Here is a 14,725-nt window from a genome sequence, read left to right as displayed (position 1 = left end):
AGAACCAGGGACAGCCAGAGGCCCACAGGCTTACGGGGCCGTTGTGGGGAGGCAGAGGCTTGCTGCTGTCAGCTCAGCTCTCTCGGCTGAGTCCTAAGGTCTCACTGACAGACTGCAGCCACCCAATCCTCTGAACACATCCTAGATTGCAGAAGGCCCCATACAGGCCTTCCATATCTGCCCCTGGAGGTCTGTGGCGTTTGAGTCCCACAGCCACAAACTTCACACACGTGTGTTTCCCTGTAACTTTCTGGTTGGCCGTGTTGACTCTTACCAGCAAGATTCCTGAAGGTTTCAACACAACTAGAGAGACCATTAACAAGATTTTCTTTTTGTGAGAGCTATTTAACCATCACTTGTCAACTAAAACAGCTGTTTGTTGAAGTGGGCAACTTCTTGATTTTCTGAAATCATTAGGGACTATTCATAAGATGTATCCTTGAATTTTAAGTATGTGTGAAGAGATCAGGCTTAGTATCACTACCCTCAGCAATTTTTTAAAAAAATTAAAGCAGTCATCAGAGGCCCAGGGTATAATTTAATTAAACAACTTTGCTTCATAACCAGGGCTCCAATGAACGTGTCTCCTAAGTGTTGATTTGCTTCTTCTGGAGACCGTCTTCTGTGAGCTCCCACACAGGCATGCCACTCTGGAAGGGAAACACCAAGGATAGAAATGCTGTGACCTTTCCTCTTTCAGAATCCAAGCCTCCTGCTTGGGTGACAATAAATCTTTCAAACTCCTAGGAGAGGGATTCTCTGCCCTCCACCTCGCAACTCCACACGCCGCCTATGTGCGTAGGACCTGAGCCCATACACACCCTCTGTTTCTGTTTATTTCCACCCAACTAAGGAGTCATGGCAATGGGGAAAATAAATTAGAACTAAATTAGATTGAGATTCCAAGTCCTGGAAGCATGACTGCTGATAAGCGTTACTGGTTGTTTTATGTCCCCACCACCTGGGGGGGCGGCCTCCCACATCAGTAACGGGCCATCTGGCTAATCAGTGCACGGAACGGAAATCTAGAGGGAGGTCCGAATCCACTAAGATCAGAGTATCTTCCTTCAATTTAGGTCCACCTCTATGAAGAAAAAAATCATTTACCTACAGAATAGTCTCATATTATTTTTTTAAAAAAGCTCTTTCTCACTCTTTTACTCAAGAGAAATCCAAATTAGAAAACTTCCTATTTAGGATAATCGACAGAGGAGAACAACAGATGAACTTGGGCTAATATCAGTAGCAGGAAGACCAATTAACAAATTCTTGAATTGTGCTATTTACACTTCTATTTCTAAGGTTAATTATGCGATCAAGTAATAGCTTTTGCCTTGATTACTGGGCCCTTAGGAAATAAAAGTGTGTTTCCACTTTGCCAGTATGTTTGCATTTCAGTCCTGCATTGATACCACAGGAACTGGGCTCAGCAAATATCTCCTATACACACATTTACAATCAAAGGAAATGGTCTTAATTGAAAGAGCCTTGAGACTCCATGTGTAAATAGAAGCATAATTCCTAAGAGCTCACATCCACCTATATGTTTTTCTCTCTCTCTCTGCTTTGGACCATTTATAGTGTCAGTTCTTAAAGATGCTGTAGACCAGAGAGTGCCAAGTGGCAGGTCCTTTCCTTTATTCATTATAGGCAAGAATTAGTAAAATCAGCTACTTGACCTTAAATGTATGTACAGAAAAAAGAAACACTACCCGCATTTTCAGGGGATGCTCTCAGTGAGTCTGTTCCAGCTCCCTGTTGATAATGGCAGCTTACATTTTTTTAAGGGATTATCCCATGGAAGGCACCTCACATGAGTTAGTTTGTATAATTCACACAACAAGCCTTATGAGGTAGATACTATCATTATCATCCTTTTGAAGTGAGAAAACTGAGGCGTAGAGAGATGATGCAAATTGCCTGAGCCCGTAAGAGTGGTTCAGCCAGGATTTGAACCCTACCAGTCTGGATACAGAGTCATGGCCAGGTGTTGTGACTTCTTCTGTTGGGCCCCAACTTCAGTGTGCAGTGTTAGGGAAGAGTGGGTAATTGCAACAAAATGGAGAAGCCACCCTTATTTGTGTTGGTATATTGTGCCATTTGTACCCTTCAGGTGAAGTGTAGAAGTTACCTCTTCTGCCTAGGGTCACTTCTGATTAATCTGACCCAAAGTGATCAAAAAGAATATTGTTTTCTCTGGGGGCCCTGAAAGTGTTAGAGTGTTACACTGAAGAAAGGAGGAGGCTGTGTGGGCTGTCTACGGCCAGGTGAGCCCAGGTGTGTTACTTCATCTCCTTGCCCCTCCATGGCCTCCTCTATAAAAAAGTACCAACCTCTTGGGTTGTCATGAAGACAGAATCAGATAATCTGGGGAAGAGGACTCAGTGTGGTCCAGCGGCAGAAATGCGCAATCTCAGGTCCCACCTGAGGCCTGCCGGATGAGTGTGGACTTAACCCTCTGGGTCTTTCTCTTGGATGAAACGTCCTTCATCTCAAATACTGAACTTTGAGAAGTCACGGTAAAGTGAAACACATGATCACTCTCAGTTGGAATTTTATAAATTGTGATCATCTACCGTCGAAGTGACTGCCGCATCACCATTCTAGGAGCAAAGTGTTAAAGGAGGAGGGATCTTGGAAATGGGCTAGAGGCTCCATGGGCAAACACCCTCCCCTGTTTCTGCTGCTCCACATTTTCCAAATTCTCAAAGATAGAGAGAAAACACCTGAAAAAATATCAGACTTTTTGGGGAAAATGTTGGGAAAAACGAAAGTCAGGGAAACAGCCATAAAATGTGCGGCTTTTGCATCAGGCAAAGATGGAAACTGGCAAGTCATGCCCAGTACCTAAACTAGGACACCTTTTTTCTTTTTTCATTTTCAATTTTTTTTTTTTCCCAGCACAACCCAGGTTATCTGCCAGATCATGGCTTTTAATTTAAGTGTACAGTTACTGCTCAAAGGTGATTCACAAACCTGTAAAGAGCCACTCTCCTTTAGAAGTCTGTTTTGAATGCAGAGGGTTAGAAGATTAGTGTTGGGAGTGAAAGCCTTTGACTGCCTAAGTATTCAATCTCCCAGGTACTTAGGTATTTTGTAGTGAGAACTGATGTTCATTAAGCTGTAAGCAAATTAGAGTTCAAGCCAAAGATACAAAGGAAGACATAATTAGTGTACAGGAACCATCCACCATCATTAGACTTCTCTTAGGTGAGAAGTCTTATACTTCAGAATTAGTTCTTTGCACAAAAGAAAATTATACAGCTGCTTTTTTGGGGACGCTACTGATGCTGTGTTTTATTGCACTCAATTTACAATGAAATGAAGCAGAAATCTGCCAGACTGCATTAAGGCTTTAATTTTCCTTTTGGGGTTTTACCTCCATTTTATCTTTAGAGGGACCCAGAATGGTTTGGTAAATAGAGTATTTTGCCAGTCAATAAATAAAAAGCTATTTTTACCTAGTGGGCACTGAATTGCTGCCACACACAACAGAAGCTCCCTAGCAGTTCAGAGGATAGGAGACACACCACCCTTCAGCAAAACTATCTTAGAGGAAAATGTCGCTCTCTGTCCCTGAGATCTGGCTGCCCTGAACTTAGGTGGCTGGTTCTCAAGGACTTTGACATACCCTGGCTTCTGGGCACAACTTTAGGGAAGAAGACAAAGGAATTAAATACCCAGAGGAACATAAATCTCAGATATATTGTACACCAGCCCTGAAGCTCCATGGAGCTTTATAAGGCATAGAATACCCAGGTTTCCCTCACTCCATCCTGTAAAACTTTATTTTCAGGCAGCTGAACTAGAAAATCTGAGGAAGCCATGTCTGAGTTTGTAGAACTGCTACATGCCCTGTTCTGCACCTGCTCCCAACAACCCTCCCCAGGCATTGCCTGTTGAAAGTTGGGGCCAACTTGGAAAGAGTTGGGGAAAGGCCCCCCCCCCCCTGGAACTGGAAGGCAGTGTAGACCAGCAAGGGCAGGTGGTGAGCAGGCTGTGGACAGGGATCCCGATGCCCTGGATCTGCAGAGCGGTAAGGACCCCCGGGAGGTCTGGGCAGAAAGGGAAACCTATGGATGTAACAAGCAGCCAAACAGATCTTGAAAGAGGATCAGCCACATGGCGGCTGAGAGAGACACCTGAAAACTGGCTGGGGAGTCGGGGCTCAGCAGGTGCAGGGCTTCCAGGCCGCCCTTGACCTCCAGCCTCGAGGCTGGAAACACCACCTGTGGAACAAAAGTGACAGTAATAGCCACTTCTCAGCCCACTTTTACAGTGCATCTGAGAAATGGATGAGTTTTATCTGTTTTAGCAACAAGAAAACAGAAGCTAAGTGCATGTCTGCCACTTGCCTAAAGTTGCCCAAACAGATGGTTCTGGAGATTGGAGATAAGCTTCACCTAGGACCCTAAAACTGGCTCTTCTCTCTGCCCACTTTCAGAATGTTCTGGATACCAGGGAATGTGTAAGGCACAAGAAAAATCTTAGACACAAGAAGGACATGATTTCTGAGGGAGGGAGTAGAATGCCCAGGAGATGGAGGAATTGGAGACTCAGGAAAGGAGCTAGAAGATGCGAGCTCCCAGCACGGAGAAGGGGGTGTTAGGAATGGACGGAAGTTCCTGCTCCCCGGTGCTGGGCCGTGAGGAGCGAGGCTCTCTACCTCTCCGTCTTGTTTGAGTCACGAGCCTCCAAAACTTCCGGAAGCCTTGGATGTGGCCACCTGTAGCGAGGATGGGATCCGAGGGACGTGGCACAGACCACTCCAGAAACTCACTCACCATGGGACGCAGGGAGGTGGGGTGGCCCCTGGCCTGGTGACGAAACTCGCACTGGGCCCAAAGCCCCTTTTCCTGAATTTCCCTGCCCGGAGGCTAGCTAGGGCACTCCCTCGGGACGCTCTCCCGGAGCCCCAGGGAGCAGTCCCGACACGGGCCTCTGTTGACCTGACCCCGTGCTCCAGGGAGGCCCTGGTGGTGGTGTACTGGCCTTCGGAGTAAGGAGGGGCCCCCACATGGAAAAGTGGGGTGCCAGGGCCAGTCACACAGCAGTTCTTTCTGGAGCTCTGTCAGTTAATGGGGGTTTGATTTCATACCTGTATTCCATCCAATGTCCCAAGTCCTAGAAGCACCATAAAGTGTTTTTTGCTTGTTTTATAAAGTGTGTATTTTAATTTCCTCAGTGGCTCTTGAGATATTTGCACCAAGCCTTCAGAATCACTCAATGAAGCATTGATAGGGTGGGTGGGGGAAAGGAGGGAATTAAGATGAGAAATACAGAAGAAACTAAAACTCTTTTCTGCCAGCACTAGAAATGAATTATTAAAACAAAATTCCCAGAGCAGCAATGTGTCTGCTGTTTGGCCCAGGAGAACCGCACCTGGTGTGCAGGAGCCGGTCCCTGGGCCTGGTGTGTCAGGGCTCAGCCTCATCCTCAGCAATTCACATTTCTGAGAGGTCCGCCTTGCGGCCCATGAGCGAGCTCGATGTGCCCTCCTGGGCGTTAGGCAGGCAACCGATGGAGACTATCCTGGTAAAGACAGCAGTCTTGCTGCCCCAGCTGAAGGTCAGAGGCCTGCACGAGTAAACAAAGCAGAACCAGGGGAATCAAGAGAGGCTAGGGACAGAGGCAGGGCCCTGCCAGGAGGGGCGCTGGGGGCACCCGGGTGAGTCTCCAGCCTGGCCTGCTCCCGGGCGACCACCAGGGAAGCCACTGCCCCGGGAGTCCCTTAAGAGGACTCAGGAGCTGTGGAGATGGGAAGGGGCTAGCAGGAGCCTTGGACACATAGACCAGAAGTTCGGAGATTTCCAGGGCCATACTCCTGGAAATTCTTTTCAAACTCCTATTATTCTTTTCAATGAAGATGCACTGGCACTTCTGCTCTAACGTCATATGTACACATTGCTAAAAACCCTGAGTTGTACAACATGGAGTGCTAAAATAATTATGGGGCTTATGGGAAAAATAGAGTGGGAGCAGTCCATAAAAGTCTATGGAACTTGGTAACCAGAGCACTAGCAAAAATGATCCCAGCCCTAATAAAATGTGAGCCTGGTTATGTCTCTCCTGGCATTTGTACTCAGCATCACCGGCTGTGAATTCTTCGAAGCCTTGAGGCCTGACCGGTGGGCTGTCACTCCCTCCTGCTAAACGTAGCTCCTGAAGGGTATATTCACTTCCACAAGAGGTAAGTTCCATCGAAATGAAAAGTCTTATTCACTGTATAAGCTTCCTTATTAATGTTTTCAGCTTTGGGGGAAATATAATAAAGCTCTTAGATCTAACTCTAGTTTATAAGAAGCACTAAAGATAGGTGAACATCTTAAATAGCACCGTGAAGATACAATTAGGCCAATCCAATGTAAACCTAATCCAAACAAACCAATTCTAAAGATGCTTTTTTAAACAGGAAAAAATGAAACACTGACTTGTAATAGGTGATATTCAGGCATTAGTATTCACTTTGCTGGGTGTGATGGTGATATGGAGGTGATGTTCTTAAAGTCTTTACCTGAGACATAAAAATAAAACAAAAACAGATGAGGTAGATATGCCCCAAAATGTTAACAGTTGTTATATCTAAGAGATGAGTATGTGAGGTTTCTTTATACTATTCTCTTAATCTTTTGTTTGGTTGAGATATTTTGTAATAAAAAGAAAAAAATCATAACTCATACTGTACTTGCAGAAAGTAAGACAAGGCTCAAAAAAGGAAAATAAAGCACCCACAGTTATGGGGCCAAGCCAGTGGAAAGAGCTCTCCACAGCTAATGTTGGACAATCGGAGCAAAAAAATTTTAGCGTTGGGTTATAATTGGAAGTATAAAATAAATATCCATAAGTTCATCTATGCTGTATTTAAAAATAATTGAATAAATAAATAAATTGGGAGAAGACGCAAATTGTCTGTGCAGAAGAATTCCAAGTGACTGACATGTTTACATACGCTCTGCCCTCCTGGGGGTGGAAGCTAACCCCTTACTGTGGGCTGTGCATAGTGCCTTCTTCCAAGAGTGGAGTACAGAAAAGGAGGTGGAAAGGAAATTTTGCAAGTGGAGAAACCCGACAAATCTGACCTCAGCCTGGTGGTGACCAAGCTGAACATCAACAGTGGTAAGTCATGTGGATGACAGGTACCTCCGGTGTATGGAAAAAATAGCACTTCACGTCTGTGACCTTCCTCAAAAATCTTATAGCCACAGTCTAATTATGGTAAAAACACAGACAAATTCCAACCAAGGGACATTCTACATACCTGAGCAGTACTCTTCAAAACTGTCAAGGTCATTAAGAACAAGGAAAGGCTGAAAAACTGTCACAGGCAGGACACCTAGGAGACATGATGACTGAATGATATGTGGGATCCTGGATGGGATCCTGGGACAGAAAAAGGACATGGGATGAGGAAGCCTGAGTGAAGTATAGACTTCAGCTGCTAGTAGCCTATCAGTGTTGGTTCATTAATTGTGACACAAGTACCACATTGAGGGAAGATATTAACTGAGGAAACTGGATGTGAGGTTATGTGGGAACTCTGTACATCTTCACCATGTTTCTGTAAATCTAAAACTGTTCTAAAAAATAAAGTTTATTTTACAAATAGGAGCAGATGAATTAGCAAGATATAATTAGCCCTGCAATCATCTTTTGATTTAAAAAAATGTTCAGAACACTGTGACTGTTCAAGGAATTCAGCCCAGAGGGCCTGATGAGGCGGGAATGGGGCTCCCTCAGGGCCCCCCATCCTCTCACCACCACTCATTTTCGTTTAGCCCCACCCCTTCCCACACTTCCAACCTCAGCTCCTCGGGCGATGCCCTGGGTTCACTGTCACATTCCTGTACCACTGACACCTTGACTGTTGGTTTGTTTTTTAATAATGACTTTATTGCAATATAATTCCCATACCCAAAAGTTCACCCTTTCAAAATGTACAATCAGTTGTTTTCAATGTGTTTGCAGAGTTACACAACCATCACCACTATGTAATTTGCAACATCACTCCAGAAAGAAACGCATACTCCTTAGCATCACTCCCTCCCCTGGCAACTATCAATCTACTTTCCATCTCTATGGTTTGACTCCTCGGAGCATTCCATATACATGGACTCATACAATGTGTGACCTTCTGTGACAGGCTTCTTTCACTTTTCAAGGTCTGTTCAGGTTATAGTACGTATCAGGACTCCATTCCTCCTTCATGGCTGAATAATAGCCAATTTTTTGTAGGGATATACCACATTTCATGTGCCCACTAATCAATTGATGGAGATTTGGGTTGTTCCTGCTTTTGGGCTATTATGAAAAATGCCACTATGAGCATTCATGTTCAAGTTTTGTGTGGACATATGTTCTCATTTTTCTTGGGTAAATACCTAGGAATGGAATTACTGGGCCATATGGTAATTCTATGTTTAACTTTTTGAGGAATTGACAAGCTGTTCTCTAAAGTGGCCGTACTATTTTATAATTCCACCAGGAATGTATAGGGTTCCAGTTTCTCCTCGACTGCATTTGTTATTGTCTATCTTTTTTATTTTAGTCACCTAATGGGTATGAAGTCAGGTATCTCATTGTGATTTTGATTAGCATCTCCTTAATGACTACTAACATTGAGTACCTTTTCTCTTTTCTTAACTTTTCCAGCTTCATTTTTGGTGTAATTAACCGAAGTATACTTAAGGTGTACAACTTGATGCTTTGATATGTGTACACATTATGAAATAATCACCACAATCAAGCTAAATAATACCCATCATACCAGATGTTAAGCAACTTTTCACATGCTTATTGGCTATATATCTTCTTTATAGAAATGTCTATTCCAATCTTTTGCCCATTTAAAAATTGTATTATTTGTCTTTTTATTGTTACTAGAGTTCTTTATATATTCTGAAAAAAGGTAACTTATCAGGTATATAATTTGCAAGTATTTTCTCCACTGCTGTGGGTTGTCTTTTCAATTTTTTAATGGTGTCCTTTGAAGCACAAAAGTTTTTCATTTTGATGAGATCCAATTTACCTCTTTTTTTTCTTTCTCTTGTGCTGTTTGGTATTGTCTCTAAGAAACCATTGCTTAACCCACGGTCATAAAGATTTACCATTCTGTGTTCTACCATGAGTTTTGTAGTTTTGGATCTAACATTTAGGTCTGTGATCCATTTTAAGTTAATTTTTATGTGTGGTATGTTAGGTAGGGGTCCACATTCACTCTTTGGCTGGTGAATGTCCAGTTGTCCCAGGATCACTCATTGAAAAGACTATTCTTTCCCCTGTTGAGTTATTTCACCCCCTTTGTTGGTGACCAACTGAGCATAAGTGTAAGGGTTTATTTCTGCTTCCTTGTTTTTAAATAACTATAATTTTTGGTTACAAAAGAAATATTTGTCCACTAAAGAAGTTTTGGAAAATATGACAGAGAGCAAAAAGAGAGTATTTTAAAACATGCTATAATCTCATCATCTGTAGCAAAGCAGGTTTTTGAAACCTGGTTTCAAAATATATTTGAAATATTTTTTCTTTCAGTCAAAAACCTGGGCAGGGGGTGGAGGCCTTCTGATGGTCTTTATATCCTAAAAGCTCCGTGGTGGCTCTGATGTGCAGCCAGAATGGAGACCCACCCCAAGAAAGGGCATCGTGGGCTGTGCAGACGTGTTCAGAGGGGCTGTGGGGTGAGGGCTGTGCAAGCATCCCGGGGAGTGAGCTGTCGCAGGCCAGCACCCCAGCAGCAGAACTGGGAGCCACGAGTCAGGGAGTCGGGCAGGCAGACCTCCCTAGGACGCCCCACCCCACCCACTCCTGCCCTTCTGGAGAAGTGCCCTGCGCTGGCTCTGCTCTGGTGGCCACAAGGCTCAGGATTCCGCCCCCTCTGCCTGTGGCATGGCAGCTCCCGCCGGTCCTTTTCCATCTCTTCCCAATGGCTCTCCTCTAGGTCCCACATTCCCAGCCCTCCAGGAGAGGATCCTTCTGGGTCAGTGATCCGCCATCTAACCTGTAGCAACATGCAGTCCTCTATCCGCTCACTGGAGGTGACCCTACAATCTGTCATTCAAACTGGAAACTCTTTCGAGAGGGATAAGGGCTCATAGGAATTAAGCTCGAGCAGCAAGTATACGTCAAGGCTGTCCCAGGCCGACTGGGACCCGTGACCCCCTGCTCCCTGGCCACCCATCTGCCTCATATTTGCTCTAGCATTTCCCGTATTTGCTCAGCGTGAAGCACTGTGCGTTATATCCTTCCTCTGCCCACCTCTTTCCTGGTGGTTTATAGTGCACATTAGGACATTAAAGGCTGGGAATAAATCTGAGTGACTTTATTTAATTTAACATTTAACGTATTTATTTAGCTGTCCTTGCTTCATGTGACAGGTGTTTGGTGGGTTTCTTCTCAGTGTGGATCCTTCTTTCACCTCTCATGATGCAGCTGCAGCCAGTTAGGGCATCCCATCCCACCCCGTCCCATCGCATCCCTCCCCGTCCCATCCCGTCCCGTCCCATCCCACCCCGTCCTACCCCATCCCATCCCACCCTATCCCTCCCCATCCCATCCCATCACATCCAGCCCTATCCTATTCCATCCCATCTCACCCGGTCCCATCCCATCCCGTCCCGTCCCATCCCACCCCGTCCTATCCCACCCTGTGTTGTCCCATCCCACCCCACCACATCCCTTCCCATTCCACCCCACCCCGTCCTGTCCCATCCCATCCCATCTTGTCCCACCCTGTCCAGGCCTGTCCCGTCCCATCCATCCCACTTCCTTGAGTTCAGTGACTGGGTCACGGATGGTCACACAATTGAACTTGGGCAAATGAAAGTCCCTAATCCCAGAACTTGCACAAACGCTACTGAATACTTCCCCTCTCCTCCTCTGGAAGGTAGGAGGTAAAGGTGGAATTGCTGCTGCTATGAAGTGAAAAGCAGCCTGAACAGGCCATCAGCTCCCCAGAGAGCTCAGAAGAGCCTCTGCATCCTGCTCCGTCTAAGGGGATAACGAAATGAGCTGCTCCTACCAGAGATTAAAGGTGGCATATTATTCTTGCCAATGACCAACTCTGAGGCCATTCATAAGGAAAAATGGTGGTGGGGGAGATAAATAACTTCCCCAGAAAGAAACTGGGTCCTTGGTGACCTTGCTGAACTCCTGGATGGTTTCTCAACCGGACCCATTCTTGCCTTGGGGTTATTAGCCAATTACATACCTTTTGTTCCTGAGCCTGTTTGGTTTGGGTTCTCTTTCACCTGTAATTTTCCAAAAGAGTTTGGGGAAAGCTGATTTTTGTCTTAGTCTCCTAGACCACAGACCTCTGGGGTAGTGGGGACAGGAGGACATGTCACATGCCACAAAGGCAAGCTGCTATCAATGAATACTTGCTCGGAGGACTGTGGTTATGGCAGGCTGGGTGCACTCGTCATATTCGACTTGACAACTCAGCGTGACAGTTTCCTAGGCATACATCTACATCTGAATATATGTGCTATGTAAATATACTTCTGTAACGTAAATTATAGCTGCTGTGTGGTATTCCATTGTATGCATTTCTTATCTATTTTCTTGATCAACTCCGTTTTTGTCCCTTTTCAAAATAATATAAATAATGCTTTGGTGAACATCTTGTGCGTAATTGTTCATGTCCATTTCTGATTATTTCCTTAGGATTAATTGTTAGAAGTGGTTGGCTAGGTCAAGGGCATGGTCTTGCAGCTTTGTATACCCAATGCCAAAGTGCCCTCCAGGAACACGGCCTCCCAATACCAGCTGCAATTCCGGGGGGGAGGGGGGTGTCACTTAAAAATCTTTGCCAGTTGATGGGTAGAAGAAGTAAGATCTCATTGTTCTAATGTGCCTTCATTGTATTGTTAATTGATTGTCATTGACTTGTATAGATTATTTCTAGCCCAAGAATTAAGAAAGGCTTGCAAAGAATGCTGACAAATATATGGGGCAAGATGAGCCAGTCTTGAAACCGGCAACAGAGTGCGGGCCCCTGTGAGTGAGAAGGTGCCAGGTAAGAGCGTGCGTGGCCTCCCAGAGTCTGCAGCCCAGCCTGGGTCACGGAATAGAAGAACAGAGGAGAAAAGGCCCCGGCCTACAGAAAGGGAGACTTCACAGGATCTGTCAGCATCGGGTGTAACGCCTTCTGGAGAGGCACTGGAGTGGCAAGAAGATGGAGAGAGAAAGGAAAGGAACTCAGATGCTTCGTGGAGGACAGATGCCAGCCATGGCTGCTTCAGCGAAGTCCTTACAACCTCCCTTTCAGAGGTGTTCCTGGAAGAAGGAAAGGGGGCGCCCTGTCTGCCCGGCACCCAGGACACCTCTTAGATTAAATGCCAGCTCTTGTTTCAGAAATAAAATCACATCATTTTTTTCTCTGTAGTCAGAGGACCAGATCCCACAGAACTTGGATCTTTCCTGGATCGCTCTGCTAGCCCGCAGACCCTCTTTTCCTGTTGGAACTTCCTCTCTCACCACCATTTGCATGTGGGTTTGGAGTCCAGCACACACACCACACCCCAAAGGCAGTGGGACCTAAGACTGATTTTTTTTTCACCCTGACTGCAAAATACACAGGAGTACATAATAAATAAAAATCACACATAATTCTACCACCAGAGGCAACGTCTATTAACACAATAGTCTACATACCCAGGAGTTTCCCTTGGCATAGATAAATATCCTTTCAAAAGGTGCTTTCTAAAGGAATCTTCTTCCCAAGTCCTCTCCCTCCCTGTCCTTTACGTATTTGCTCTAAATAAGCTGCATGCTGCAGATGCAGGGGCATATTGGAGATGAGAGGGCAATATTACTGCTTTAGAAACTCTGGGATGAATGTGAAAGAAATTTCTACCTTTACATGCATTTCAAAGATTTTCTTTTGTATGAATGTGACCTGTCAGATGGCCCCTGCTTCCTAAGCTTCCAGGAGGTTACTGTGAAATAGATGCTTTCTTTTTTTTAACAATCATAAATGGAAAATAAGATCTGAGCTGGGTAATCCAGAAGCTGAGCAATTGCTGGCAGAATGAGATGCAAATGGTTGCAGAGAGCAAGGAGGCTGAGGTGAGGGGCTCCCCTCTGCAGGAAGCAAGCAGGGGGGTTTCTGGATGGCTCAGGAGGCCACCACCAGGGCTTCAGAGCAGGCTTGGATCCCAGATGCACATGTTCTGCTAATATCTTCGGTGCCACCTGCCCAGCCACCAGGGTATTTTAAGTGCAAGTTTACTGATGACACCTCAGAACAGATGGGGGAGTCCCAGGTACAGCGGCTTCTGAAGAACTGCAGACTAGGGCTCCACTGCCCGGCCCCACGTGGCTCAGAGCCCGCCGACAGATACTTCCTTGCTCAGGAGGATGAGTGCTGGGACTAACTTGGTTGTTTGAAGGCTGAGAGGCTTTTGTGGGGAATCCTAGAACTGCAGCTCATCTAATTTGATGATCTCTCTTTAAAAGGAATAATAAAATTGTTATACTGACAAAAACAAAGGAGGCTTTTCATCAGGTGGGCTTTACTGGGCCTTTATCCTTCTTCAAGAATACTTTAAAGCCATGGTTTCCCAAGTGTGGTCTCAAACTAGCAGCATTTACTCTTTAGAAATGTGAATTACGGCTTCTCTCAGACCTACAGACCCATTGCTTAGAACATACACATGGAGATAAGAGTGACTGTGAAAGCAAAAAGCATTCAGATGGGGCCTCACTTTAGGAAGACTTAGGAGAAAGGCCTTGCGGACACCTACATGCTCAGGGTCCCAAGTGCACAATCAAAATGCAAAGGCCAGAGCAAGTGGCAGCTTTAACATGCTCATCTTTGTAAGACTAAATCCTTCCCCTGGCTCTTGCTCCCGCCTCCCTCTCTCCCAGATCCCAGACTTGCTCCCATCTCTCTTTTCCCACAATTACATTTTATTTTCTTGCCCCTGCATGTCCCCACCATGACTTAAGAATGCCTCCTTTCAGGAGCCTGCTACCCCCTCCATGAAGCCCACCCAGATTCTCCCCAGCAGGAAGGCTCACTCCCTTTGCCGAATTCCCACCACATTCTGCCTAAATCTTGTTTGAGGCCCTTGGGGCTCCAGGAAAGCACGATGCGGGCTGGAGTCACGTCTGCCACCCCCGCAGTCGTGCCTGGCGAGGAAGGAAGGAGAACTCTGCGGCATGCCTCAAACGCAGGAGCTGCTAGTAAAATCCCAGTGAGGCAGGTTAGGGAAGACTTTGAGGGAAGGAGAACGAAGAGCCACTGAAATAAATCAGCATCTAAATCGTGACATGAGTAATCAAGACAAATTGGCCCCCTAGTTTCCAGTTTAAAGATCGATTATCACATTAATGTTAAATTTTACATAAATGAGCCTATTTCTTGACAGTGGGCATTCAGTAAAATATCCCTGTGGAACCGAATGTTAGGAGAAAAGAACAAAGGCTCAGTGAGGATGGGAGCTGCTAAAGGTAAAACCAATGCATCCATAGCTCCTCTCAGAGACATGCATCCCCACGCCTCTGTTTGCTGCCAGTACTGGTTCCTCCCTTGTTTGATTAACAGTCAGCTTTCTAATGTTCTACCACTGGCCCATGCCCCATCCAGCGAGGTTCATCCTTACTTCCCCAGCCTTCTCTGACCATGCCACCTTTCTTTTCAGGAATGTAACTGTTAAAAGGCAACCTCTGAACCCTTTGAATCTAGAACAACCTTCACTGTTCCAGCCTCAGCTTCACTCCCATGTCG

This window comes from Manis pentadactyla, chromosome 1 (assembly GCF_030020395.1).
Source record: "Manis pentadactyla isolate mManPen7 chromosome 1, mManPen7.hap1, whole genome shotgun sequence".
In the NCBI taxonomy this organism is placed as follows: Eukaryota; Metazoa; Chordata; class Mammalia; order Pholidota; family Manidae; genus Manis; species Manis pentadactyla.
The sequence above is the reverse complement of the archived record's forward strand: the minus strand, read 5'-3'. Positions refer to the sequence as shown.